Source organism: Tachypleus tridentatus, chromosome 10, assembly GCF_004210375.1.
Source record: "Tachypleus tridentatus isolate NWPU-2018 chromosome 10, ASM421037v1, whole genome shotgun sequence".
In the NCBI taxonomy this organism is placed as follows: domain Eukaryota; kingdom Metazoa; phylum Arthropoda; class Merostomata; order Xiphosura; family Limulidae; genus Tachypleus; species Tachypleus tridentatus.
Genome location: NC_134834.1, coordinates 160,412,228 through 160,424,579, shown reverse-complemented (window position 1 = coordinate 160,424,579; position 12,352 = coordinate 160,412,228). Strand labels below are relative to the sequence as shown.

The 12,352-nt window shown below is 35.4% G+C and overlaps 1 protein-coding gene across 1 annotated transcript in view; it reads right to left on the bottom strand.

Moving 5' to 3' along the window:
* Positions 1-12,352, bottom strand: part of LOC143228549 (protein nervous wreck-like) — a 156,385-nt gene that overhangs the window by 142,362 nt on the left and 1,671 nt on the right. The window lies entirely within an intron of this gene.

Sequence of the window (12,352 nt, the reverse complement as noted above, 5' to 3'; positions counted from 1 at the left end):
TTTTTTCAACAAACTTATTGAAAAATTAGAAGATGTGTGTTCTATAGATAGTTCAAACCTAAACTTCTGCAGGATTTCTGTTACTTACAAGAAACATTTAAAAATAATTTACTTCAATAGTGATCATATATTAATTGTCACGGTTACTTACAAAACCCTTACACCTGTATTAGTAAAGCTAGGCCCCCCAGTGGCACAGCAGAATGACTACGGACTTATAACGCTAAAAATCGGGTTTTGATTGTTTGTTTGTTTGTTTTTTGAATTTTGCACAAAGCTACTCGAGGGCTATCTGTGCTAGCCGTCCCTAATTTAGCAGTGTAAGACTACAGGGAAGGCAGCTAGTCATCACCACCCACCGCCAACTCTTGGGCTACTCTTTTATCAACGAATAGTGGGATTGACCGTCACATTATAACGCCCCCATGGCTAAAAGGGCGAGCATGTTTGGTGCGACGGGTATGCGAACCCGCGACCCTCAGATTACGAGTCGCACGCTTTAACACGCTTGGCCATGCCGGGCCTTCGGGTTTTGATACCCGTGGTGGAAACAACACAGATAGCCCACTACGTAGCTTTGAGCTTAACTACATACAAGTCGTCAACCTACTCAAATTAATATAATTAGTTTTTAAAGTTTTAGTTTCTGTTAGAAATACTGAATGCTTTGCAAAAGGTTAAAATATGTCCTACGAAACAGATGAAGATGTGGTGAATTGAGGAGTCTTACTTTGATTTAATATGTTCCTTTCTGTGAAACAAACTCTCTACTTACACAAATCAGTGATCAGAGATATGGCAGATGAAAAGTCTTACCCAGGATGAAAATGTTCTTTTTTATGAGACGAGCAAGTAATTGAAACACGAACTGGCACGAGCAAAATTCAGCATAGCGTAATGTATATGAGTAACGTACAGATTTTGTGTAATTACGCACAAAGTTACACGATAAGCTATCTGTGCTCTGCCTACGACGGGTATTGAAATCCGTGGTGACATTTACCAAAAACATTCTAGATGTTTGTTTTTGAATTTCGCGCAAAGCTACAAAAGGGCTATCTGCGCTAGCTGTCCCTAATTTAGCAGTGTAAGACTAGAGTTAATCATCACCACCCAATGCCAACTGTTTGGTACAGGTTATATACAAGGCAAAAGAAAGAATCTTACCTAGATATGAAACGTTTATTTGTTTGTATGAGACAAACGCTATTATTATAAAAGCAAGTGGTTTGAAGATAAGACGAATGAAAGGGAAATGTTTGTTACAATTAGACAAATGCTACAGTTTAAAGTGTGAATGATTAAAGATGTGGTAAATAACAAGGCCTTTCTAACTTTAAGGCTCAGGCAAACGTCTAGAATAATCAAAATTTGAGAACTTCTTCCATCCAGTATTACATTTAAAACCATACAGTATTGACCAAAAAGCATATGTATTGGTATCGTTCAGTAGAAAAGAAAGACTCATGCAAATAGTCAAATGTAACAATAATGTTGCAACCTTAGTTTGCAATCAAATATGACTCAATAATGTTTCACGCAATATACTAGTACAGCAGTTTAATGTTAGAAACCAGGTTTTAAAACCCGTGGTGAACAGAGCAAATTTCAAAATTTCATTGTGTAGCTTTGTGCTTACCTAAAAAACAAACAAATTTTGAATTTTATCCCTAAATATATATATATATATATATATAGATAATATGAGAAAATGAATAAGAAAAGAAGAATAACCGATATTCATATTGGAATCTAGACCACACATTGGTGGAAATATCCCAGTTAATGTTCATAAAAATTCAAACTTGAATCATGTTAAAATAGTTTAAGTTTATGTTTGTTTGTAGTTATTCACAACGCTGCACAAGGAACTACCTGTGCAGTGTCCACCACGTGTACCGTAATAACACAGTTTTCAGTGTTATAAGTTCGCAGACATATCACCACTGGGATGGAGGAAATTTTGAACGTTTCAAGTAATACTGTTTTGAGTAGGAATTTTGATGTAACAGTTTGAGATTTTGTGACTATAACAAATTTTCCGTTATACGTTTATTTTAATATCTACCTTTGTTTCAGTTTGATGCATGTGACGTATATTGTTGAATGTGTATTGCACAAGTCCTGTCTGTTCTCTAAATTTGTAGAAGATCCTTGAGAGTATGAATCAACAATATTTGTTTTATGAAAACGCTAAAGTGTTTTCAAACACTGTTGATCATTCGATAATATCGCGTTAAACTATATAAACCAATGCGCCAAGAAAAGGATTATTACATGTCAGCTACAGCCAGTGTACTATGAACCTCGAAAGCTATAATCAATCGGTAGACTACAGATTTTGACCAGGACGTTAGTATTTCTACGAAGACATTAAATACCTTCATCGGTAAAAAGTTGACGACGTAAGGCCAACCAAGCTCGCTAGCTTACGCGAGATGTAATAATATCAATTCGGAATTAATTTGTTTGTCATGGACCTGGATCGTCAATAAAAATATTCAGTTCTAGATCGAATACACAACTCAGTGTTGTCTGTAGGTTTTAGAACTGTTGTATATAAATCATTATTTGTAATAACAGTTATTATAAATTGTATTTTTGTTTATATATTAAAACATATTTGTGTGAAGAAGGAAAATAGTGTGTATCAATTTTGTTTGTAAATATCATAAACTTGATATATATCGAAATTCAAATAACTGTAAAGTTCAAATTAAACATTTTCGGCTGTTTGAAATCGTAGTACGTAACGTATATAACATAATAAATCGTAAACTCGTCCAGAATAAGTTATGATACGTATCAGTGACCAATGACAGAAATGCTACCAAGTTATAGATAACAATTGAAACAGGCCACTGTAATGTTCTACGAGTTAAGAAATATTTTAACTTCGAACTGCATAACCTAGAGTGAGTAATGGGTAATCGGAATTTGCAGTTATAACAAAACAAAAGCCACTGTTAAATAAACAGTGTCAATCTTTTCAGTTCGCTGTTATGAAAATAAGGTACCAATGATCAGTAAGGTGATCTGACATACAAATTATCGGTCATCCAGCCTAAACTATACATAATGGTTTCACATAATCTTATCTCGGAGGTCAAAGTGAAGTGAACCATGACTAAAAGTAAAACAAACAAACATATATATATATATTAGTGAAAATCAATACATTTTAATGAAGTTAAATAGTAAAACAAGTAAAATAATAACGAAAGACTGCGTTAAAAACAGCAAATTCAAACCTCTGACTGATTATATATAATTAGTCAAAGGTTTGGATTTATATAAACGTTTCGACCTTCCTAGGCTATCTTCAGGTTAATGGAAAATTTCTAGGTGATACTGCGAAGTTGAGTCCTTTGTTGAGTAGATGTATCTCTTCACTGCTTAATGTTCGGTCGGATCTGTTAATTACAAGGTTTGTTGGTAGTTCGTTGTGTTGGAGTCTTTTTGGCACCTTAGTTTGTCTAGATTTTGTTATGGGGATTTTCCATATTGTTCTTACTATTAATTTGATTGATGTTGCGTTGTATAAGTTCCTAAATGTCCAGTTAAATGCAGCAGGTCAGTTGATGGTCCAGAATTTTTCTGTAAATCATGGATAATGTTTGTACACTGGTTAAAATTATTGGATAGTTTTATCTTCACAAAATAAGGGATTGGTTTTTCCTTTCTGCACTGCTGGATGAAATAAACTGGTGATGATTGATGATTTTTGGTTTACCTTTCTCAGTTTCATTAGTATCGCACGAGCGAGTACGGTTAACAATGTCTTAACGTACAGGCATAATGAAGTTTGAACAGATAACACAATACTCAAAGAAACGCAAAATGCTTACACTTCTTGTATAATCGCCGTGGTGAAGTAATTCTTGAAGACGAGAAACCCACTTAAAATAAAAATGTATCTCAGAACGGCTGGTATGGATATTAACACTTTTAATAATAAAGCAAAGAACAGGGTTTCGACTTTCCTTGGTCATCATCAGGTTACGGTTGTTCTCTGCTTTATTAATAAAAGTGTTAATACTCATACCAACCGTTCTAAGATACATTTTTATTTCAAGTTGGTTTCTCGTCATCAAGAAAGGTTTGGATTTGCTATTTTTAACGCAGCCCTTCCTTATTATTTTACTTATTTTAACTTCATTAATATGTAATTATTTTCACTAAAATATGTTCAATGTATGTAAATTGTCACTATGTCGCACTTTCCATTACATTGTTCAGTCTTTATGAAGTATAATAGCCAAATTATATATATATATAAAATAAACTACAGAACAATGTAGAAACATTTGTTGTTATTGTTAACTCAAAAACAAGCCGAAACAAAAACGAATTAAACAAAAAATGCTGTATCAACTAAATAGTTCCCAGGGTAGAAGCTAGAATGCAGGATTATAAAATGTACCCTAGGTTTTGGAGGTGACTGTGGAAATAGGGCCCACATAGCGGTGGAGATACACCCTCTATTAGTCTTAACCTCCATTCGCCAGACTCACACAAGAAACAAAGAATAGCAATAGATATAGAAACAGAAATTAGAAGAGCGAAATATGGGTACTCAAGCCCACAACGTCCCACATCTATATCACCATTCACTGTCTGTAGAATTTATTGAAATAAAAAAATAAGGTACTACCTTTTGGGGGTAAGCAAGATGAAACTTATCTCTTGATGTTAACATTCCAGCCCCCAATATGGTAGAAGAGCACTAATTGACAGCACAGCAAACGAACTATTCTAGCATGAAGCGTGGACCTTTCACTCATAGCGCAGATAGCTCTCGTGTAGTTTTGTGCGAAATTTAAAAAAACAAAACGTTCACTCATGTCGAGAAAAATCAGAGAGATAAGAGCCAGCCAATCAAGCTGTTTTGAATTACTAAAATGCCCCAAAACGTTGTTATTATGGTGAAGAACCATATCTTACTTGATAATAAAGTTCCTCAAACATCTGCACAGGTCTGGTCGTCATCCACGAAATAACAGACAACTGAGGATCTCAGACCACCGCACTCACAGGGTGTACGTTCATGAATCAGATATTCAAAGCCGCAGGTGGACGCAATGTTATGATAAAAACAAACTACACTAAGCCAATCTGAATGCCAGACGCCCAAAAAATGCACCTCGATCATGATAAGGAACAAAAAGTATGATGTCAAAAACACGTCCAGTGGACCATCAACACAGTAAGCAATATTCTTCTTTTTTCTATAGATTAGTAACGTTTCATTCTGCATGAAGATAACAGACTTATATTCACTTGAAGAGAAACTAGATATCAATTTTATACACGAACACAGGGCGTATAATGATAGTGGAAGTATGATGTGAAAAGAAATAAGCACTGGCGAACGTACTGCCCTCTATATTCTACGGAATTTTACCACTAATGCCACGCATAACAGGCGCCACATCCTACGGCTTTTATTTGTTATCATATGAAATTATAATTGACTCTTACTTCGAACTAATGGATGATAAAATCCACCCCTTTCCTAAATTCATCAAATCCTTTGAGTAAGAAGGAGTGTCCAAATGAAGTGACCTTTACACTTACAGAATTTCAGTCTCATGGAAAACGTACCAGATGCTCTTGGTAAACTTGTAATATTCCGTCTCCTATGTGATCATTAGCCGGATCAAGTGATTTCATCCCTATCATAATAGGTTCCTTTTTTTCAAGTTCTGTATCCAACCCGACATAGTTCCTTTGCATTTAGCGATAAATATTTTTTTTCTAATACTTTTATTTTTTTATAAGATGATGTACGTGGGATACTAGGTTATCAAATCCGGACTGACTACAAAGAATTATTTCATAATTCTTACTGAAGAACCAAACCATTCTGCAGATTTCATCAGTCAACACTTATTTCTGGCATTCATCTTGCACTTTCGTTTTGTTTATTTCGTTATTAAGTGCCGGCCCGGCATGGCCAAGCGTGTTAAGGCGTGCGACTCGTAATCTCGGAGTCGCGGGTTTACATCCCCGTCGCGCAAAACATGCTCGCCCTTTCAGCCGTGGGGGCGTTATGAGTCACGGTCAATCCCACTATTCGTTGGTAAAAGAGTAGCCCAAGAGTTGGCGGTGGGTGGTGATGACTAGCTACCTTCCCTCTAGTCTTACACTGCTAAATTACGGACGGCTAGCACAGATATCCCTCGAGTAGCTTTGTGCGAAATTAAAAAACAAAACAAAAACAAACAATCAAAACCCGATTTTTAGCGTTATAAGTCCGTAGTCATTCTGCTGTGCCACTGGGGGCCTAGCTTTACTAATACAGGTGTAAGGGTTTTGTAAGTAACCGTGACAATTAATACATGATCACTATTGAAGTAAATTATTTTTAAATGTTTCTTGTAAGTAACAGAAATCCTGCAGAAGTTTAGGTTTGAACTATCTACAGAACACCCATCTTCTAATTTTTCAATAATTTTGTTGAAAAAAATATTAAAAAATGTAAGTTGCAAAGAAATATTACATATGAGTGAGAATGGGAAAAAAACCAGCTGCGTTGAAGATGGCGAATATCATGCTGGGAAAAGCTGTTGAAAATAAATTATTCCAATTTCCTCTTTCAAACGACACCATCAGAAGCAGAATAGATGACATGAGCGATGATATCTTGGCTCAAGTAGTTGCAGATCTGATTTCAAGCCCAGCAAAATTCAACTCGACGAGACCACCGACGTTTCCAATCTAAGCCAGTTTGTTGTATTCGTGCGCTATGTGAAGAACGACGAGATAAAAGTAGATTTTTTTATTTTGTAAGCCTCTTACAACAACAACTAAGGAAGCCGACGTGAAGAAACTTGTGGATGACTTCTTCGGAGACAACGATCTTTCGTGGGATATGGTTTCTCCTGTTTGCTTGGACGGAGTTCCAGTCATGCTGGGACGAAACTCTGGTTTTGGTGCGCTGGTGAAAGCCGATGCACCACACATCATTGTAACGCACTGTGTTCTGCACAGGCATGCCTTGGCAACAAAAACTTTGCCTTCAAAACTAATAGAAGTATTAAAAATTGTAGTGGAATGTATGAACTTTGTGCGAAATATTGCCCTGAAGCACCGCATCTTCAAAGAGCTGTGTAATGAAATGGACTCTGAATTCGAGGTACTTCTGTACCATTCTAACGTTCGGTGGTTATCCCGGGGAAAGGTGCTGAATCGTGTTTTTGCCATGCGTGTGGAATTAGCCCTGTTTTTGCGAGAACACCAACATTGTCATGCAGATCGCTTCGAAAAATCTGAGTTTATTCTCATTTTGGCGAACATGGCCGATATCTTCAATGCTCTCAATCAACAGATGCAGGGTGGTGGAGTCAACATCATCGAAGCGGAAGAAAACCTGAAGGCTTTTTAAAAAAGATACCGTTATGGAAACGATGAACAGAGAATAATAACTTCGCAAACTTTCCCCTGCTGGACGACTGTGTAAGTAAGACCGAAAATGTGTGTGAAATCGGATACATTTCTGTACCCGGTGAACTGAAGCAAGCAATTGCCATGCACTTAGATGAGCTCGCAAAGTCTCTCGACGGATACTTCCCCACCAGAGAGTCATATCAACCATGGGTGAGACAGCCGTTCACGTTTAGTGTTGCGACAGCAGATGCCAATGATGAATACCTCGACGAAATAATAGAACTTCAGCAGAGCCAGGTTCAACAGCAACTTTTCAGAACAACAACGCTCTCAACGTTTTGGTGTCACCAAATCGTAGCGTACCCTCTTGTTGCTAAGAAAGCCCGTGAGATATTCATACCGTTTGTTACAACGAAGCTTTGCGAGCAATCCTTTTCGAGGATGGTAAACATAAAAACGAAGAAAAGGAACAGACTTTGTTGCGAAAATGATATGAGAGTGGCACTTGTCAAGGTGAAGCCGCGCATTTCTGAACTTGTCTCTGAAAGGCAACAGCAAAAGTCAGAAAGGAATAATGCTTCGTCTAAAATAATACAACACAAATTAATGTAAACATACTCAGTAACATGCTTACCTTATTAGGTCTATATGACGTATGTATACATTCTTCAACAACCTACTATGTATAAGTGTTTGCTAGAAAAAGGCGACACAAATAATGTATGCAAGCTATACGACAGCGACACGCACTTACCGCAAGTCGCCAATTCTTTTGTTTGTTTGTTTTTGAATTTCACGCAAAGCTACTCGAGGGCTATCTGCGCTAGCCGTCTTTAATCTAGAAATGTAAGACCAGATGGAAGGCAGCTAGTCATCACCACCCACCGCCAACTCTTGGGCTACTCTTTAACAACGAATAGTGGGATTGACCGTCATATTATAACGCCCCACAGCTAAAAGGGGCGAGCATGTTTGGTGTGACTGGGATTCGAATCCGCGACCCTCATATTACAAGTTGAGTGTCTTAACCACCTGGCCATGCCGAGTCATCCATTAAGTATTTATAACCACGTAAACCAACTTTCAATAAAAATTAACCAATTTTTAAATAAATAGTGGATATTCGCAGTGCTTCATACAATATGTCTGTCTATGCTTTGGTGCAAAAATACCCAGTGAATTTTGTTATAGGCTTGTGAAACAATGACATTAATAATGTGAGCAAATGAGAATATTTTGATTTTATTATTAATTACTATCATTATTAATAATTGGGTGGTATTAGCTATTGAAAACGAAATATTTGAGTGTTTTTCTCAAAAGTAAATTGGATCTTTAAGGTGGGTTTAGCCCTAATGTTTTATTACAATTTTGAGCAAATTCTTATGCGGTCCCTATTAAGAACCACCGTCGTGGTTCACAAAAAACCTTGTTTACAAACTGCAAGCTGAAGAAACATCATGTTTAACATTATTCTTATTGTTTGGATTTCATTGAATTTTCTTTTGTTTTTTTCGCTATATAAGCTACGAAATAATAAATATATATCCTCATTATATTACAGGCCCAAAATGATATTCTGATTTAATTGGATTAAAGGGGCCCGGCATGACCTAGCGCGTTAAGGCGTGCGCTTCGTAATCTGAGGGTCGCGGGTTCGCGCCCGAGTCTCGCCAAACATGCTCGCCCTTTCAGCCGTGGGGACGTTATAATGTGACGGTCAATCCCACTATTCGTTGGTAAAAGAGTAGCCCAAGAGTTAGAGGTGGGTGGTGATGACTAGCTGCCTTCCCTCTAGTCTTACACTGCTAAATTAGGGACGGCTAGCACAGATAGTCCTTGAGTAGCTTTGTGCGAAATTCAAAAACAAACAAACAAAATTATTAAGCGCAAAGGTACTCAATGTGATTTCTATGTTGTGCCCACTGTGAGTATCAAACACCGAATTTTAGTTTGTAAGCCCTCAAACTTACCACTATGCAACCGGAAGAGTGATGTTGAACTGAAGGTTTGATATTCGACAAGTTTTGTTAGAAATCAGCACAATATGAATAACATTAGTTCTGACATCTTAGTATTTTCCTTAAGAACAATTACAGTAATTTACATTATATTAATCTTAAAACATATTCCTATAGGTAGTATCAGTGTGTCACATACAATATGGCGTGAATTTACAACTGTATGAATTAGTTTTCAAACAGTAATTACTGAATGTCTCCAGTAATACATTATTATGGATAACGTAGATTTTTTTTTTTCGATTCGTCTATTGTTTCACGAACTACTTCGCTTCGCTTCCTCTTCCTCTTCTTCCATCCCCAACTTTGATGTCGTCTACTCTTTGGAGTGTGTTATTGGGTAGAACTTTGGGCCAGAGTATTACACCGTATTCAGGCCATTTTCAGGGCTGATAACGTAGTATCAGCTGTTTGTTTGTTTTTGAAGCTACAGAAAGGCCACCTGTACTACCTGTTCCTGAGTTAGCAGTGTAAAAATAGAGGGAAAGCAGCTAATCATTACCACCGAACGCCAACTCTTGGGCTACTCTTTTAACAGCGAATAGTGAGAATGACCGTCACATTATAACGTCCCCACAATTAAAAGTATGAACATGTTTGGTGTGATGGGGATTCGAACCATACCAGATGTCTATCCGAACTTTTAATAAGAATACAATTTGACAATAATAAACCACTACAGCCTAGATCTACTCTTAAATCGCTTTAAAAGACGTCTACATTTCTGAAACAACAATCATTACTGTATTCATTATTGTCAGTTTATAAGGACTTGAGTGTTTTACAATAGCCGAAAGGGTTGCGAATATAAGTACGTAACAATGCATTATAAAAGCAATTAAAATTATTTGCACCTTGTCATTTAATCCACAGACGATTAACGCAGTTTTATATTTGATTATTTATCGTAAGAAATTCTACAAATTCAGATACGCAGAAAAATCTACAAAACACTGTGACTTTGAAACATGTACTTATAAAAAAATTTACAAAACTTTGCTGCTTCGATACATGTGTTTATAAAACAATTAACGAAACTTTGCAGCTTTTAAACACGTAGTTTTAGAACTTAGGAAACTCCGGTCCTTTGATACATATATTTATACAATAATTTACGAAATTATTTTAATTAAAACGCATAAACTAACTTGATAATTCTTTCTAGTTTCTGTGAGTGTATTTATTTAAGAATTGATAATTCTTACTAAAGAAAAAACAATAACAAAAAAGCGTCACGCCTTATGCAAAATACCACATTGATCGATAGTAACTTAATGTTAAAGGTAAGCATAAGTCTCAAAGTAACGGTTTCTATCTTATCCAAAATGCTGACTTCCATCTAATAGTGACGATCATGGACTCTACTTAGCTCTAGAATTATTTCCAATAACATTTTCTGAGGATCAAACTGCTTAGAAATCCCTTTACTTACGTATATGTTTGTAAAAAGGTTTAGTTCGTGTACGCGTGGTCCTAACTCCAAGAAAATCGATTTTCAGTGCTTTAAGCCTTAAAATAACAAAGGAAACCAAAATTTTCACCTAAACGTGATTACACACGTCAAGCCTTATTAGATACACTTAACATTTCCAGTGGGCTGTACAATCAATCGTAACTGACATTAAAAAAAATGCATCGACTTTGAAATAAAAACATTTTATTTATCACAAATACAAAAACAAGAGTTTCCTTCAAATACTCAAAAAGTTTGTTATCTTATGCTTGGAATTATGGACTACAGCGCAAGCATCAGAATGGCATCTTTTCAAACTACGTGAATATTGTAAAAAAGTTGGTCATAAAACATCATGTTATACGAAAATATTATATTCCAGAAAACAAAAAAACTAAACAACTGAAATATCTGTCGAATGATATTGTAAAGTACATCACTTGTTTGTGATATCATATGCACAGCCCACAAAAATGATTGTGAGGAATAGTGCGTATGTAGGATATAAAATTTTAACTCAGAAGTAATTTTATTTGTGAATGTATCTGTAAAAGAATTGTGGTAAGTATAATGTGTATGTGTTATCATCAAAATATTCAGTAAAAACTGCGGGAGTTCATTAGTCTTAGTAATTATGCACATGTTGAAAAACTACCTTTCAATTCTTACGTATCAATCGGTTGGCAGTAGAAAATAAGGCAACAGGTTTAATCTGTTTTATCAACCACAGTTGAACCTTCTATTATTCACAAATACTAATTTCCAACAAAATTTGGATACAGTATTTCATAATGTATTCAAAAAATAAAAGCATGCATGTGAACTTATTCAAAGCACTATTCCAATTGGCCAAGGCAAAATACCCATTATCAAAGAAATGTGATTGCATGCTACAGAATTTGATATGTTGGCAAAACCTAATAATTTAACTGTTAGTATAATAAATGAAACACTGTGTTTATGAAAATAAAATTCTTTAACAATATTGTTAAGGAAATTTTCAAAGCTCTACTGAAAAATTAATCTGCTAATTTTGTCATATTTTCAATTAACTTGTTAAAATAAAGTGAATACAACACTCTTATTTGGCATGAAAAAATAAAACATTACGAGCAAACACATTATTTATTTTAATTCAGTTATATTTTATATTCTCTTTTAGATTTATTATTTTTTATTCTTAATTTTCATTTCAATCATATTCCTGTTAGAAATTTAATTTGATTTCACGCAGGTATTAAAAAAAAGTCTCAACTCAAATTTGAGAATAATCAAGGAACCTACAAGAGTAAATTATTTTCACTGACTTCAGTAACAGTATTATACACGCTATAAATTTAAAAGTAAAAATAGAAACCAGAACAACAGCAGTAAGAGTCTGTTTATTTTTTCAAAAGAGTTGCCTTTGACAGAAAATAATAAAAATAACTTTGATATGTCAAGGTTTTTCTAAAATTTAATTCAGGAAGAGTCACCTAAAAACCATGTA